This window comes from Euprymna scolopes, chromosome 28, assembly GCF_053919585.1.
Source record: "Euprymna scolopes isolate OS-2025 chromosome 28, ASM5391958v1, whole genome shotgun sequence".
NCBI classification, from domain to species: domain Eukaryota; kingdom Metazoa; phylum Mollusca; class Cephalopoda; order Sepiida; family Sepiolidae; genus Euprymna; species Euprymna scolopes.
The window spans coordinates 102,258,030-102,270,529 of NC_136509.1; the positions used below are offsets into that span (position 1 = coordinate 102,258,030).

The 12,500-nt window shown below is 29.4% G+C and overlaps 1 protein-coding gene and 1 pseudogene across 1 annotated transcript in view; one reads left to right on the forward strand and one right to left on the reverse strand.

The window, feature by feature from the left end:
- Positions 1 to 12,500, reverse strand: part of LOC145249762 (photoreceptor-specific nuclear receptor-like) — a 446,605-nt gene that overhangs the window by 110,604 nt on the left and 323,501 nt on the right. The window lies entirely within an intron of this gene.
- Positions 559 to 675, forward strand: LOC145249796 (5S ribosomal RNA; annotated as a pseudogene).

A 12,500-nucleotide genomic window follows, 5' to 3' on the forward strand; every position in this document is an offset into this window, starting at 1 on the left:
TCGTGTTCTCATCGTATTTTCTATCAAATGATGAACTTGCCTGATATTTTGTACATTCTCAGGCATTCTCTTATCCATGCTTTCGGGATCCTATCATATGTGTTCTTGTAGTCGATCCATGCCATGACTAAATTCTTACTCTACATTTTACCTCTTCGGGATCCTTTGGTCTCTCTATAAAGGTAAAGTGTTCCTTTTTAGCATCTTTTCTGTGCCTCTGAAAGTGGTCCGCCGTTATAAGCGGAATGTTAGATTTGTTCCCTTAGTTGGGCAGTTAATGTATTTTCACATTGTAGGTAAACAGATTATTATTATTATTATTATTATTATTATTATTATTATTATTATTATTATTATTATTATTATTATTGTTTTTATTATTGTTTTTATTATTACTGTTTTTATTATTTATATTGTTGATATTATTACTATTATTATTATTATTATATTTTTATCTTTTATAGTTGTTATTGCTTTTATTATGGTTTTTATTATTGTTTTTATTATTGTTTTTATTATTTATATTGTTGTTATTACTATTATTATTATTATCATTTATTATACGGCATAATCACGTTGAAACACCGGTTCTCGTCTGATCACCGAAGTTAAGCAACGTTGAGCCTGGCTAATACCAGATGGGTGACCATTTGGGAATTCTAGGCGCTGTATGTGCTCTCCGCTTATCTCGGCATTGTTTCCAGTCGTCTTGTACCTCAACTTGCCACTGGTATGCAACAATGTTGACTCAGGAGAGGCGTGATTGGAGATTGCGCAACTCTTGCCACACAAATTTCACGTGCAGGCACCCTTACAGTGGGTATCCATAGTTTGTCAAGACTGAAGGAAGCCTATTTATTGTTATTATTGTTTTTATTATTGTTTTTTTTATTATTTATATTGTTATTATTATTACTGTTATTATTATTACTATTATTATTATTATTGCTTTTGTCATTATTAATGTCATTATTATTGTTATCATCATTGTTTATTGTTATCATTATTGTTATTATTGTTTTTATTATTGTTTTTTATTATTTATATTGTTATTATTATTACTTTTATTATTATTACTATTATTATTATTATTATTGCTTTTGTCATTATTAATGTCATTATTATTATTGTTATCATCATTTTTTTATTGTTATCATTATTGTTATTATTGTTTTTATTACTGTATTTATTATTGTTGTTATTATTTTTATTATTGATGTTGGTGTAATTATTATTAACCCGTCATATGCTCACTCATTATGTCATTTAAAGATCTTGGAGACTGTTCACGTTCGGATGAGGAGGTCTTCTCTCTGTAAACGGAAAGAATGCCTCTTGGGCTTGAGTGTGATTAATATCTAGGATCTTCGAGTATTATACCGCTGCTGTATTTTAATCGCTCTCCCCCATTTTCCCTCATACATAACCTAACTCAACGTGATTTTATTTGTACATATTTTCGATTCCCATTCGTTTTTTTTCTTCAAAACAAAAGCGAGTACGAAACAGGTCAGCTGACTTCCCTGTTTTCCCCCTTCTCTTTCCTTCTCTTCACTTTATTTTATACGTTTTTAATCATGAATTTAAGTCTTCCCATCATGATTGCGTTATATTTTTACCTCTCAAAGAATTATATATATATATATATATATATATACTCCTACATATATATATATATATATGTTTTTACCTCTCAAAGAATATTTTGTACCCCTCAAAGAATCATTATATATATACATATATATATATATATATATATATATGTATATATATATATATATATATATATATATATATATATATATATATATATATATATATATATAAGATAAAATTTACAATTAAATTTACCAAAATGATCCAAGATGGTAAAATTAATGTATATTATAAATATTAAAGAATGAATATTCATAAAGTTATCTCAGCCAGATGTAAAAGTTCGATAAAACCAAATAGGAGATAGCGCTTATAATATGATCAAACAGTTAATAAAACATGTTAAAAAATCACTTTGTAAATGAGTTCAAAACTTATTTAATCAGAAAAGGAAACACTAGATAAGTGGATAGTCCTTAATCCGCAGAGTTTCGAAGAAATACTTTCCTTCTAATCAGAGGGTAGGAATTAGCAATTACTTTTGAATGCAAAATCCGATCCCGCATTTTAACAAATTCCTACCCTCTGATGAGAAGGAAAGTATTTCTTCGAAACTCCGCGGATTAAGAACTGTCCACTTATCTAGTGTGTCCTTTTCTGATTAAATAAGTTTTGAACTCATTTACAAAGTGATTTTAACATGTTTTATTAACTGTTTGCTCGTATATATATATATATATATATATATATATATATATACTAGCAGTTCCGCCCAGCTTTGCTCGGGCCCTATGTACTGTTTATACGGTTATGTGCCTATGTATATATTAAAAAGTGTGAATATGTAAAGTAATGCCTTTCTGTATAATAGTCTTCCTTAACTACCATAGAGAAAAGACAGACATACATTTTCACTTTATATATATATATATATATATATATATATATATATATATATATATATAGATAGATAGATAGATTGGATGCAATATATAGTAATGATTTAAAAAAAAAACTATAAGAAAAAAAGACTCATGCGCCACCACCGAGAATCGAAACTAAAACGTCCAGCTCACGATTTATTTTGCCTCTTCCGTCAATGACTGGGCTATGGAAACATGTTAACTGCAAGGCTAAAAATTAAAACATGAACCAATAGCTACTACGTTATCCATTCGAAATGCCGGCGTTCGACCATCACCTGGCAAATTTCATTTTTTTAAATTTTCACACTTTTGTACCGATTTTTCCGCGCTAAAACCCAAATATAAAGTTTTGCATGGATTCAAATACCTTATATATGAAGTTTCATGTCTGCAGACCAAAAACTCTAGGAGGAGTTTGGTAGGCAAAATTTGTTAAACAAAAATATATACGTATACATAAGTATATATGGAAACAATTTTGTGTTTACTATAAACTTTTTACGCAAATATTATATAAGTATAAATCATGTAGAATATCTGCATGAATATAATTACACGTAATAGTTAACTAAAGACGATTATCCCATTATAAAACCGAAGCAATAGGGAATAAATTAAAATTAATGTTTAAAAGAATATGCAAATTAGCTAGACATTTTGCTAGTGCATGTAATTCCAAAACCTATATATAAGAAAATTGTATTATCTTTTTAAATAAATAGAAAAGAGGGGTTTTAATATGAATATCAATACACACAAAAGAAAAACGAATTTATAGGAGTATATATATATATATATATAAATATATATATATATATATATATATATATACTCCTCTATGTATTTATGTATATATATATATATATATATATATACATTTTTACTGATGTTTTTCGCGATATGTAATAACCATGAACTATTATTGCTGATCTAGCGACCTGTCCGAGGGGTGCTCCAAGTTATATAAGATTAAGCATCGTTCTAATAGATTCTGCGTTTCTAGACGGTTTACTCTGTGAAAGCGCCTTGCACTCTACATTAAAACGGCTTATGTCAGCTGTGACATTGTTATGTGAGAAGGAGGTTGCAACAAAAATATATACCCCTATTTTTGTAATTGTCTCTTTTTTGTCCAAGTCGCCTTTTTTCTTTCCTTTTCTTTTTTTTTTTTGTTTGTATATATTTTAATTAAATTCGTTCCTTACTTTCTCTTAACCTGAAACACGTCTCATCAATCACTCTAGTTGCGGTCTACTCCCCGGGGAGTAAAGGTTAGGGTTAGGGTTAGGCAGTTCCTAATCTCTTTTATTAGAAGTCTTCATACCCAGCAAGTATTTTCTATGCACAAACCCACAGTAAAAAAAGAAGTTAGATTCTTGTGCCGATGCTACAAACAAATAGCAAAGCCAACAATTTATCTTCTCTTTTCTCTTATTTCGAATGAACGAGGTCCTCGATTATCGATCTACCAGTATTGATCGCCTCGCTAGTTCAGAGAGCAAATCGAACGAGATACTTCATCTGGCTCGGATGATTACAGGACCACCAAGAGCTGATTGCCTATCCCATTTGTTTCTAGCTTTAAGAAAATGACTTTCTCGCTATTAACAGTTATTCGTCGTTGTGCGGAATCGTATAAGAAACTTCTTCAAGACTTGCATATTATCTGACCACTCTTGTACTTTAAAATATATTCTTTAATTTTTAAATAAAAAATATAAAAAAAGTTACCTTTGTAATTTTTGGATGTCAAGTACAGAGAGACTGAAATCAACATGTGTATAATTTAATAGGGGCACATTGGATAGATGTTTTTCCAAACCTTCAAAAGAGAATGATTCAGGCAAATAGTAGCAGATCAAACGACGTAGACACGGCAGGACGTGATACGAAAGTAAGACAATAACGTCATGTTTGTCGTGCTGGAAAAGAAACTTAGGTTTCTAATAGGTCTGTGTGTCGAAGCTGAGACATTGAATAATGCGAGTCTGCCATGGGTTGCTTGAGGCAGTTAGCCAATAATGTAAAAAAGAAAACTTTGAATATCGCAAAGAGTGAAATAACGCGCCATCTAACATCTGACCATATGCAACCAAAAGATTAAAATAAGAAGGTAAGTTAAATAATTTATAAGCTAAGAGAAGATTAGTCTCCTTCTCGTGTGTGAGTCGATTCTCTCAAAAAAATAATTTTTAATAAACTCTCATCGAATGTTTCCTCGTTTCTTTTCTGCACGAAAAAATAGTCTATCTAGCTAAACTGATGAGGCGATTGACAGGCACTGATGGAGTGGAGTGACCACTGGACAAAGGATCAATGTAACAGCAGAAACTAGAATCGAATCGAAACGACGATGATTGGCGATATATATTAAAGCGTTTCACTTGATTTAATTTTGTTGTGGTACCAAAATGTATTGAATAGAAAAGAACATGCCAGAAATAAAGAGTATAGTTATAGGTCAATCCGACTACAACGTGTGCATGACGTATTTTCCCGGTTTTATTGTAAGTGGAATAATTCATTATTATCCCCAGGGTGGACACAATGAAAAAATTTAATCAACTATTAGCATTAAAAGTTACACTGTTAATTAATAGAGCATTACTAGACTACCCGTGACCCGTTGGGTCAGTATGTTATATTAGCTATGGAATTCATGTATGAGCATGACACTTGTGACGTAAAGAAAATAGGTTTTTTTTTTACATAACAGAAACATTTCTATGAAAGTATATTAAAATGAAAAAAGAATATAGATAGATTTCTATAAGTCGTTCTGTTTATTATAATTGATTTTTTTTTTAATTTACAGTTACTGAATTATAAGTGGTTGGCCATACTTATAGGTAAATGTGCACTGAACAGATACCATAATACTTATTATAGTTAAATTCAAATTTTGATATATCTGCTTTTTTATTTACATCGTTCATTTCTGTATTACGTTTAAGTTATTATAAACCCCACTATTCCAACGTTAAACAATAATTTCGAAATAATAACGTTAATATTTCAGCGTCCCAATTGTTCTTTGTTTTTGCTTTTTTCGCGTTTAAATTATCCAAATAAACAATTGTTAATACTGTCTGCTTTTTTTTTACATTGTTCATTTCTGTATTACGTTTAAGTTATTTTAAACCCACTCTTCTCATGTTAATTAATAATTTCGAAATAATAACGTTAATATTTAAGTGCGCAGGTCATGCGCGCATGCGCAACCGGATGTCGTAAACTGGAAAGTGGGTTACATACATCGTTACAAGATCATTTGAGTTTTATAATTATATAGATTAGTTGTCGATATGTAGAAATTGATGTGTACAAAGACAAATATTCTCATAAGATTCGGAATTTAGAACAGATTAGTAGAGCAATTAACAAAAGAGCAGGAATGCGACCTTAAGAAAGAAATTATAAATAATTTAAAAATAATTCTCTTTGGAATTGCAGAGGTAACATTCTTCTTTTCCTTCACCAAACATGGCGACTTACATACCTGAAGAAGGTCGGATGTTACATCGACCAAAACGCAGTGCAAATAACACTCAATATGAGAATATTAGTCGGATTAATTCAACTAATACAAAATGGAGTTTGTTGTATAATTCGATTTCAATCTTGAACAAAATTCTGCATTTAATTACGTAATCGCTGAATTTTGTGTCAATAATAATCTCATCTCCGTCCATCTTCGAAAAACTAAACGGATATCTAATAGAAACATTTTCTCCGCCATTTTGCACACTACCAACCACCGGTGAAATATCGAATTTGCCGTGTTGTCGAACCTGGTGTTATGGCCGACAGAAACCGGGTGGAGCGAAAAAGGATCTGTGTTTTCCGGAAAGGGCTGGGCGGACGGTGGGCAACAGAATAGAGTTTACTGTCGAGAAAGTAGAGACGGGGAAGAGGGTGAATGAATGTGTATGCAAGCTAGTTGACTGATGGGCACAAATGAGTTAGATTGGCTTGCGTTTGTGTAGCGTTGAAGAGAGGGGGAATAGTAGCGCAGTGGGGGGGATAGCAGCCATCGAGTGGAAAAGCAGGGCAATAATGAAATAATCATGGCGTCGAATATTTTTGATGAAGACCCTGGAATTCGTGACACGAATGCGTTTTACGCCGATCGAAGGAAAGATTCTGATATAAATGGCGCCAAATAAGGGGCCACTGTTTTAAGAAGAAGGGGAGTTTGGATGGAGGCTGGGAAAGGACAACTGATCAAAGACATCCTCATCCTCCATGGTTTAATCAGTTATCCATACTCCCTTTCTTTGAGAATATATATATATATATATATATATATATATAACAATTTCATTTATTCACATAAATTTACTAACCTAGCTCTAAAACAGATCCTTTGTTTGATAAAATGCATGCCCATAGTGATCCTCAACATGTATAAAAACAAGAAGCAACGACAGAATTCGCGCATAAGCCTGACGAATCCTATAGTTGGATGAAACGCAGAATATTCAGTGTAGCTTAATCGCCATATATTTTATAAATTACTATATATATATATATATATATATATATATATATATATATATATATATATATATATGTAAAAAAATCTAATACTTTTAAGTTTCTGTATTCCTCTGGCTTTCTTTGTCTGCATGAAAAACAATTTTTATCACCAACTATAAAAATAGTAACAAACTACCAAATATTAAAGTGAACTGTCAATTGATTGCAAACATTACAAATCCCACCTCCTTAGCAACTGCACGCCATACTGAAGCACTTTCATTAGACACCATCTGACTTAAACACTTCACTTCATTCCGTTAGAAATAATTATAAAAAATCTCTCTCTCTCTCTCTCTCTCTATATATATATATATATATATATATAGAGAGAGAGAGAGAGAGAGAGAGAGAAAGAGAGAAAGAGAGAGAGAGAAATAAAAAGGAACAAACTGCGTTATGTGTTCATCAACGTATCGTCTTTATTTCGAGACTTCCTCTAGATGATATATATATATATATATAACTAAAATTTACTTAATAACTTTCGGTAATATTCATATACCAATTAAACCAAAATAAATGCGAATTGACCTAATTAATTAAGCTCGATTGATTATCAGTATCAGTGATAGAGTATATACATTATAATTTCGCAATAACGAAGACAACGATATATTATAACAGGTTTTATATTAAATGTATCTTTGCAGTGTTACAATCGTTTCTTAACCATTTGGACAAGCTTAAATATTATTTCGTTAAAAGATATTATTATGGTTGTATTTTGTGTCTGATGATTAGCCATTTTGGAATATCTTTAAACGAAATAATGTTAAAGCGTGTCAAAATGATTAAGAAATGATTGTAACACTGAAGAAAGTGAGTCCGAAAAACGAAATCCATACTGAAGAAATACATGTTATGGTAAACTTGTTATAATAACTCGTTGTGTTGGTTATTTCGAAATTATATATATATATATATATATATATATATATATATATATATATGCATATATTAGGAGGTAAAAATAGGGGAAAGGTGCCCAATACGTAAGTAGAGTTAAATATGTTTTTATTATTTCAACCTCGAGATTCTTACTAAAATCATTAAAAGTTGTTTCAATCGACGAGACAATAAAATTATCCTGCCGATCTCGTCAGACAATTTAAGCCAAAATAAATTAGAAAAGAAAAAAATATTTTCAATTACATATAAGTATAAAAAAAGTTGAAGTGCTGAATATAGAGGGAGAAGAAGGAGTGAGCGGATAGAAATAGAAAAGGAAAAGAACAGGGATGAGGGGAGAAATATAGATAATATTTATAGTTTGAATTGAAATTAAAGTTTAAGAATAGAAGGAAGGAAATTAACATGAATTAGAAAGAAGAGAAGACTGTTCGATGAAGCGGCGGGGGGGAGCGAAGAGAACATATGACGGAGAGAGACTGAAAGTGATAAATAAATAAGAAAAATTATGGTGGTGGTAGGGGCAGATAGAGCAAAGATACGCCCAGTTCAAATGTCTATAGTTGCATCCAATAGAATTAATATAAAATGTTTTATGTAAATGAAAGGAATAATAATATAGATTTATAATTATAAAAGTATTTTTTTCAAATTAACGGAAAGCTGTAAAATACTTATTGGGTGGTTATGGAATTTTAATTACGTTACTTAAGTTTATAGGGGGAAAGGATGTGAAGATTCTGAGTTTTTAATTTATTTTAATTTATTTAAATTTATTTTAATTTATTTTCGGAACAATTGAGGTTTTAATTAAGATAAGTTGGGTGATTTTATTTAAAGAAGCTTCAGTAATGTTTTATAATTATTAATAATGAAATAAAGGATGGGTAACTATTATTAATAATGTTATTATTATTATTATTATTATTATTATTATTATTATTATTATTATTATTATGAAAACAGTAAAAGATAAATACCTAATGAATAAAATATGAATAACTATTTTTTATTATTAATACTAATGGAATAAAAGTTTTAAAAAAGTATTATTATTATTACTACTAATGGAAAACTTATTATTTAATAATTATTACTAATTATATAAAAGATAATATAATGATTATTATTATTATTTATAATAGGATAAAAAGTAAATGACCATAATATTATAATTATTAATGGCATAAAAGGTAAATAAATTATTATTATTATTATTATTATTATTATTATTATTATTATTATTATTATTATTATTATTATGAGTACTGCTACTACTATTAATGAAATAGAAAATAACTAATAAGTAATAAAATAAATAACTATCATTTTATAATAATTACTAATAAGATAAATAGCTACTACTACTATTAATACTACTATTACTACTACTACTACTGCTACTACTACTACTAATAATAATAATAATGGAATAATACCTAAATAACTATTATTGTATAATCATTACTAATGGCATAAAATAAAAATATTATTACTATTATTATGTTTATTAATATTATTAATATTAATATTATTATTATTAGTAGTAGTAGTATTGTTGTTGTTATTATTATTACTAATTGAATAAGAGCTAAATAACTATTATTGTATAATTATTACTAATGGATTAAAAGAAAAATAACTATTATTATTAATATTATTATTACTAATAGAATAAAAGATACATAACTATTTTTTATAATTATTTCTAACGGAATGAAGTGAAGTGTTTAAGTCAGATGGTGTCTAATGAAAGTGCTTCAGTATGGCGCGCAGTTGCTAAGGAGGTGGGATTTGTAATGTTTGCAAACAATTGACAGTTCACTTTAATATTTAGTAGTTTGTCACTATTTTTATAGTTGGTGATAAAAATTGTTTTTCATGCAGACAAAGAAAGCCAGAGGAATAAAGAAACTTTAAAGTATTAGATGTTTTGAGAATTTTCCATTTTATGTAGGAATATTTTGTGATTAGGCCTAAGGAGCATTGTGGACTCTAAAACGATCTTCCAGCGAGGTTTCGGCAAGCCCGATATAATATTTAAAAGAAGATTTTTTTAGATTTTATATTGGTACGATATGTATATATATATATATATATATATATATATATATATATATATTAGTGTCCTGGCAGAGCCATAGAGAAAACCAAATCTACAAAACTGAAGTTGGCTTGCAGGACACTATGGATACTTGTCCTTGATCGCTTAAATAAGGATTCAAAATGTGTTCACGTATATATATATATATATATATATATATATATATATATATATATATATATATATATATACGTGTATTTCAGCGTCTTATTTGAGGAATATTTTCGAATGACATAATGTTTGAAATTGTATAAAATGGTAAACGAAACAATTCTAATGAATATAAAAATACACAAAGTGATGATCGCATTGTTCATTTCATTGTTTTGATTTTGTGAAAGTATTATATGAATTAAGCTTAATAATAGATTCTAAAAATCACATCAAAACACTAGGGTATTTGGACTTTTTTTCTCCGTTCTACAGCATATGTTCTAGGTGGCCTCCATTTAACTTTTGTTTTTTTGAGGTCACCCTGTATATATATATATATATATATATATATATATATATATATATATATATATATATATATATATATATATATACAACTTTCATTTAGGTAAAAATGCACTGTCATAAAATAATAGAATTAATTCAAAAAGTATCGCTAACAAAAACAAATAAACAACATGTACATAAAACGCGATACTTTCAGCCTTCGTTCCAGGATAGCCCAGTGGAATAGTTTCTGGCTTTTTTTTTTACACAGTGATCACCACTCATCAAGGCCCGGAAGCCACTCAGGGATAAGGGTTATTGCAAGTACATTACGTTAGTGTGGAGATTTGATGAAATGTTTACTTAAGGGGGCGGTTCATTAGGAATTTGTTAACATTGGACTTGAAGACATCCAAGTTGTAGTCCGGTGGGAAGCAAGCAAACGGAACAGAGTTCCACAGGCGTGCAGTTCTAAGAAAGAAGCTTTGTTCATGGAATCCGCGTTTTGATTTAGGCACAGATATAGATTGGGGGAAATTTTTCACAGTGGATTCAGCTAGACGGGTGTCTTTCGTGAAAGATTGGCGAGGGGGGACCAGAGATTGAAGTTCAGACGAGCACCTGTCATGGAAATAACGATAAAACAAGAATAGGCTCGCAACGTCTCTTCTGTGGGAGAGAGGTTGCAGGGTAGAGAAAAGGGCATCCCCCATTAAGCCACGAAGTCTATTTTGTACTCTGTCAAAGCAGGATAGGCTATTTTAGCAGCTCCTGCCCAGATATGGCAACAGTATTCCATCCTTGGAAGTACTTGGCTTCTTGTCATGATGTCCCGATTTCAAATCTCGCTGGTTTCGGCAACTTTGATGAGTCGTAAATGACGAAACACGTGTCGCTAACAAAAAGAAAGGATCAATATATATATATATATATATATATATATATATATATATATATATATATATGTATATGTATATATATATATATATATATATATATATATATATATATATATATATATATATATATATAAATTATAATTAAATTTACCAAAATGATCCAAGATGGTAAAATTAAAGTACATTATAAATATTGAAGAATTATTATTTATAAATTTATTGAATTATTCCATGGATTTCTTCCTTTGGATTATTATGGGCCATCTTCTTCCAATTACGGGATTTCCTTGGATTTTACTTGTACAAATGGAAATTCAATTAACTTTCTTGAAGATTTACATTTGGATTTTACCGTTACTGGATTTTTTATCTTCCACCAGACTATCCATTCATGTGTAATCACCTTTTTCTTCACCATATTCCCTCTGCTTCACTTTTTTTGTTTTCAAGTAAGATCTTTGACTTACTTGTTGTTTCATCAAATACTTCTGCATGCAAAATCCGATCCGGTATTTTTACTAATTCCTACCCTCTGATGAGAAGGAAAGTATTTCTTCGAAACTCCGGACTATCCATTTATCTAGTGTTTCCTTTTCAGATTAAATATGTTTTTAACTCATTTCAAAGTGTTATTAACATATTTTATTAACTGTTTGCTCATATATATATATATATATATATATATATATATATATATATAAATATATATATATATATATATATATATATATATATATATATATATATATATATATATATATATATATGTTTGAGGTGTTTAAAAGTCGGGACTAATGAAGACAACGAAGTTGTTAAATAGTGCTCAATAAAACGAGCAAAATATTTTTTTTTATTATTTGCGGGTAAACAGTTACATGTGGTATATACAAATAGCCATCTGTTTCAATCAAAGGGACTTCCTCAGGTGACTCAGAACCTCTCGACACCAAAAATAAAAATGGGAGATATTAGAAAGGCTTTCTAATCTTTCCCATTTTTATTTGTGTGTGTATGTATGTGTGATTATGTGTGTGAGTATGTGTGTGAGCGAATGTAGATATACAGGGTGGCCGAAAAGTCCCA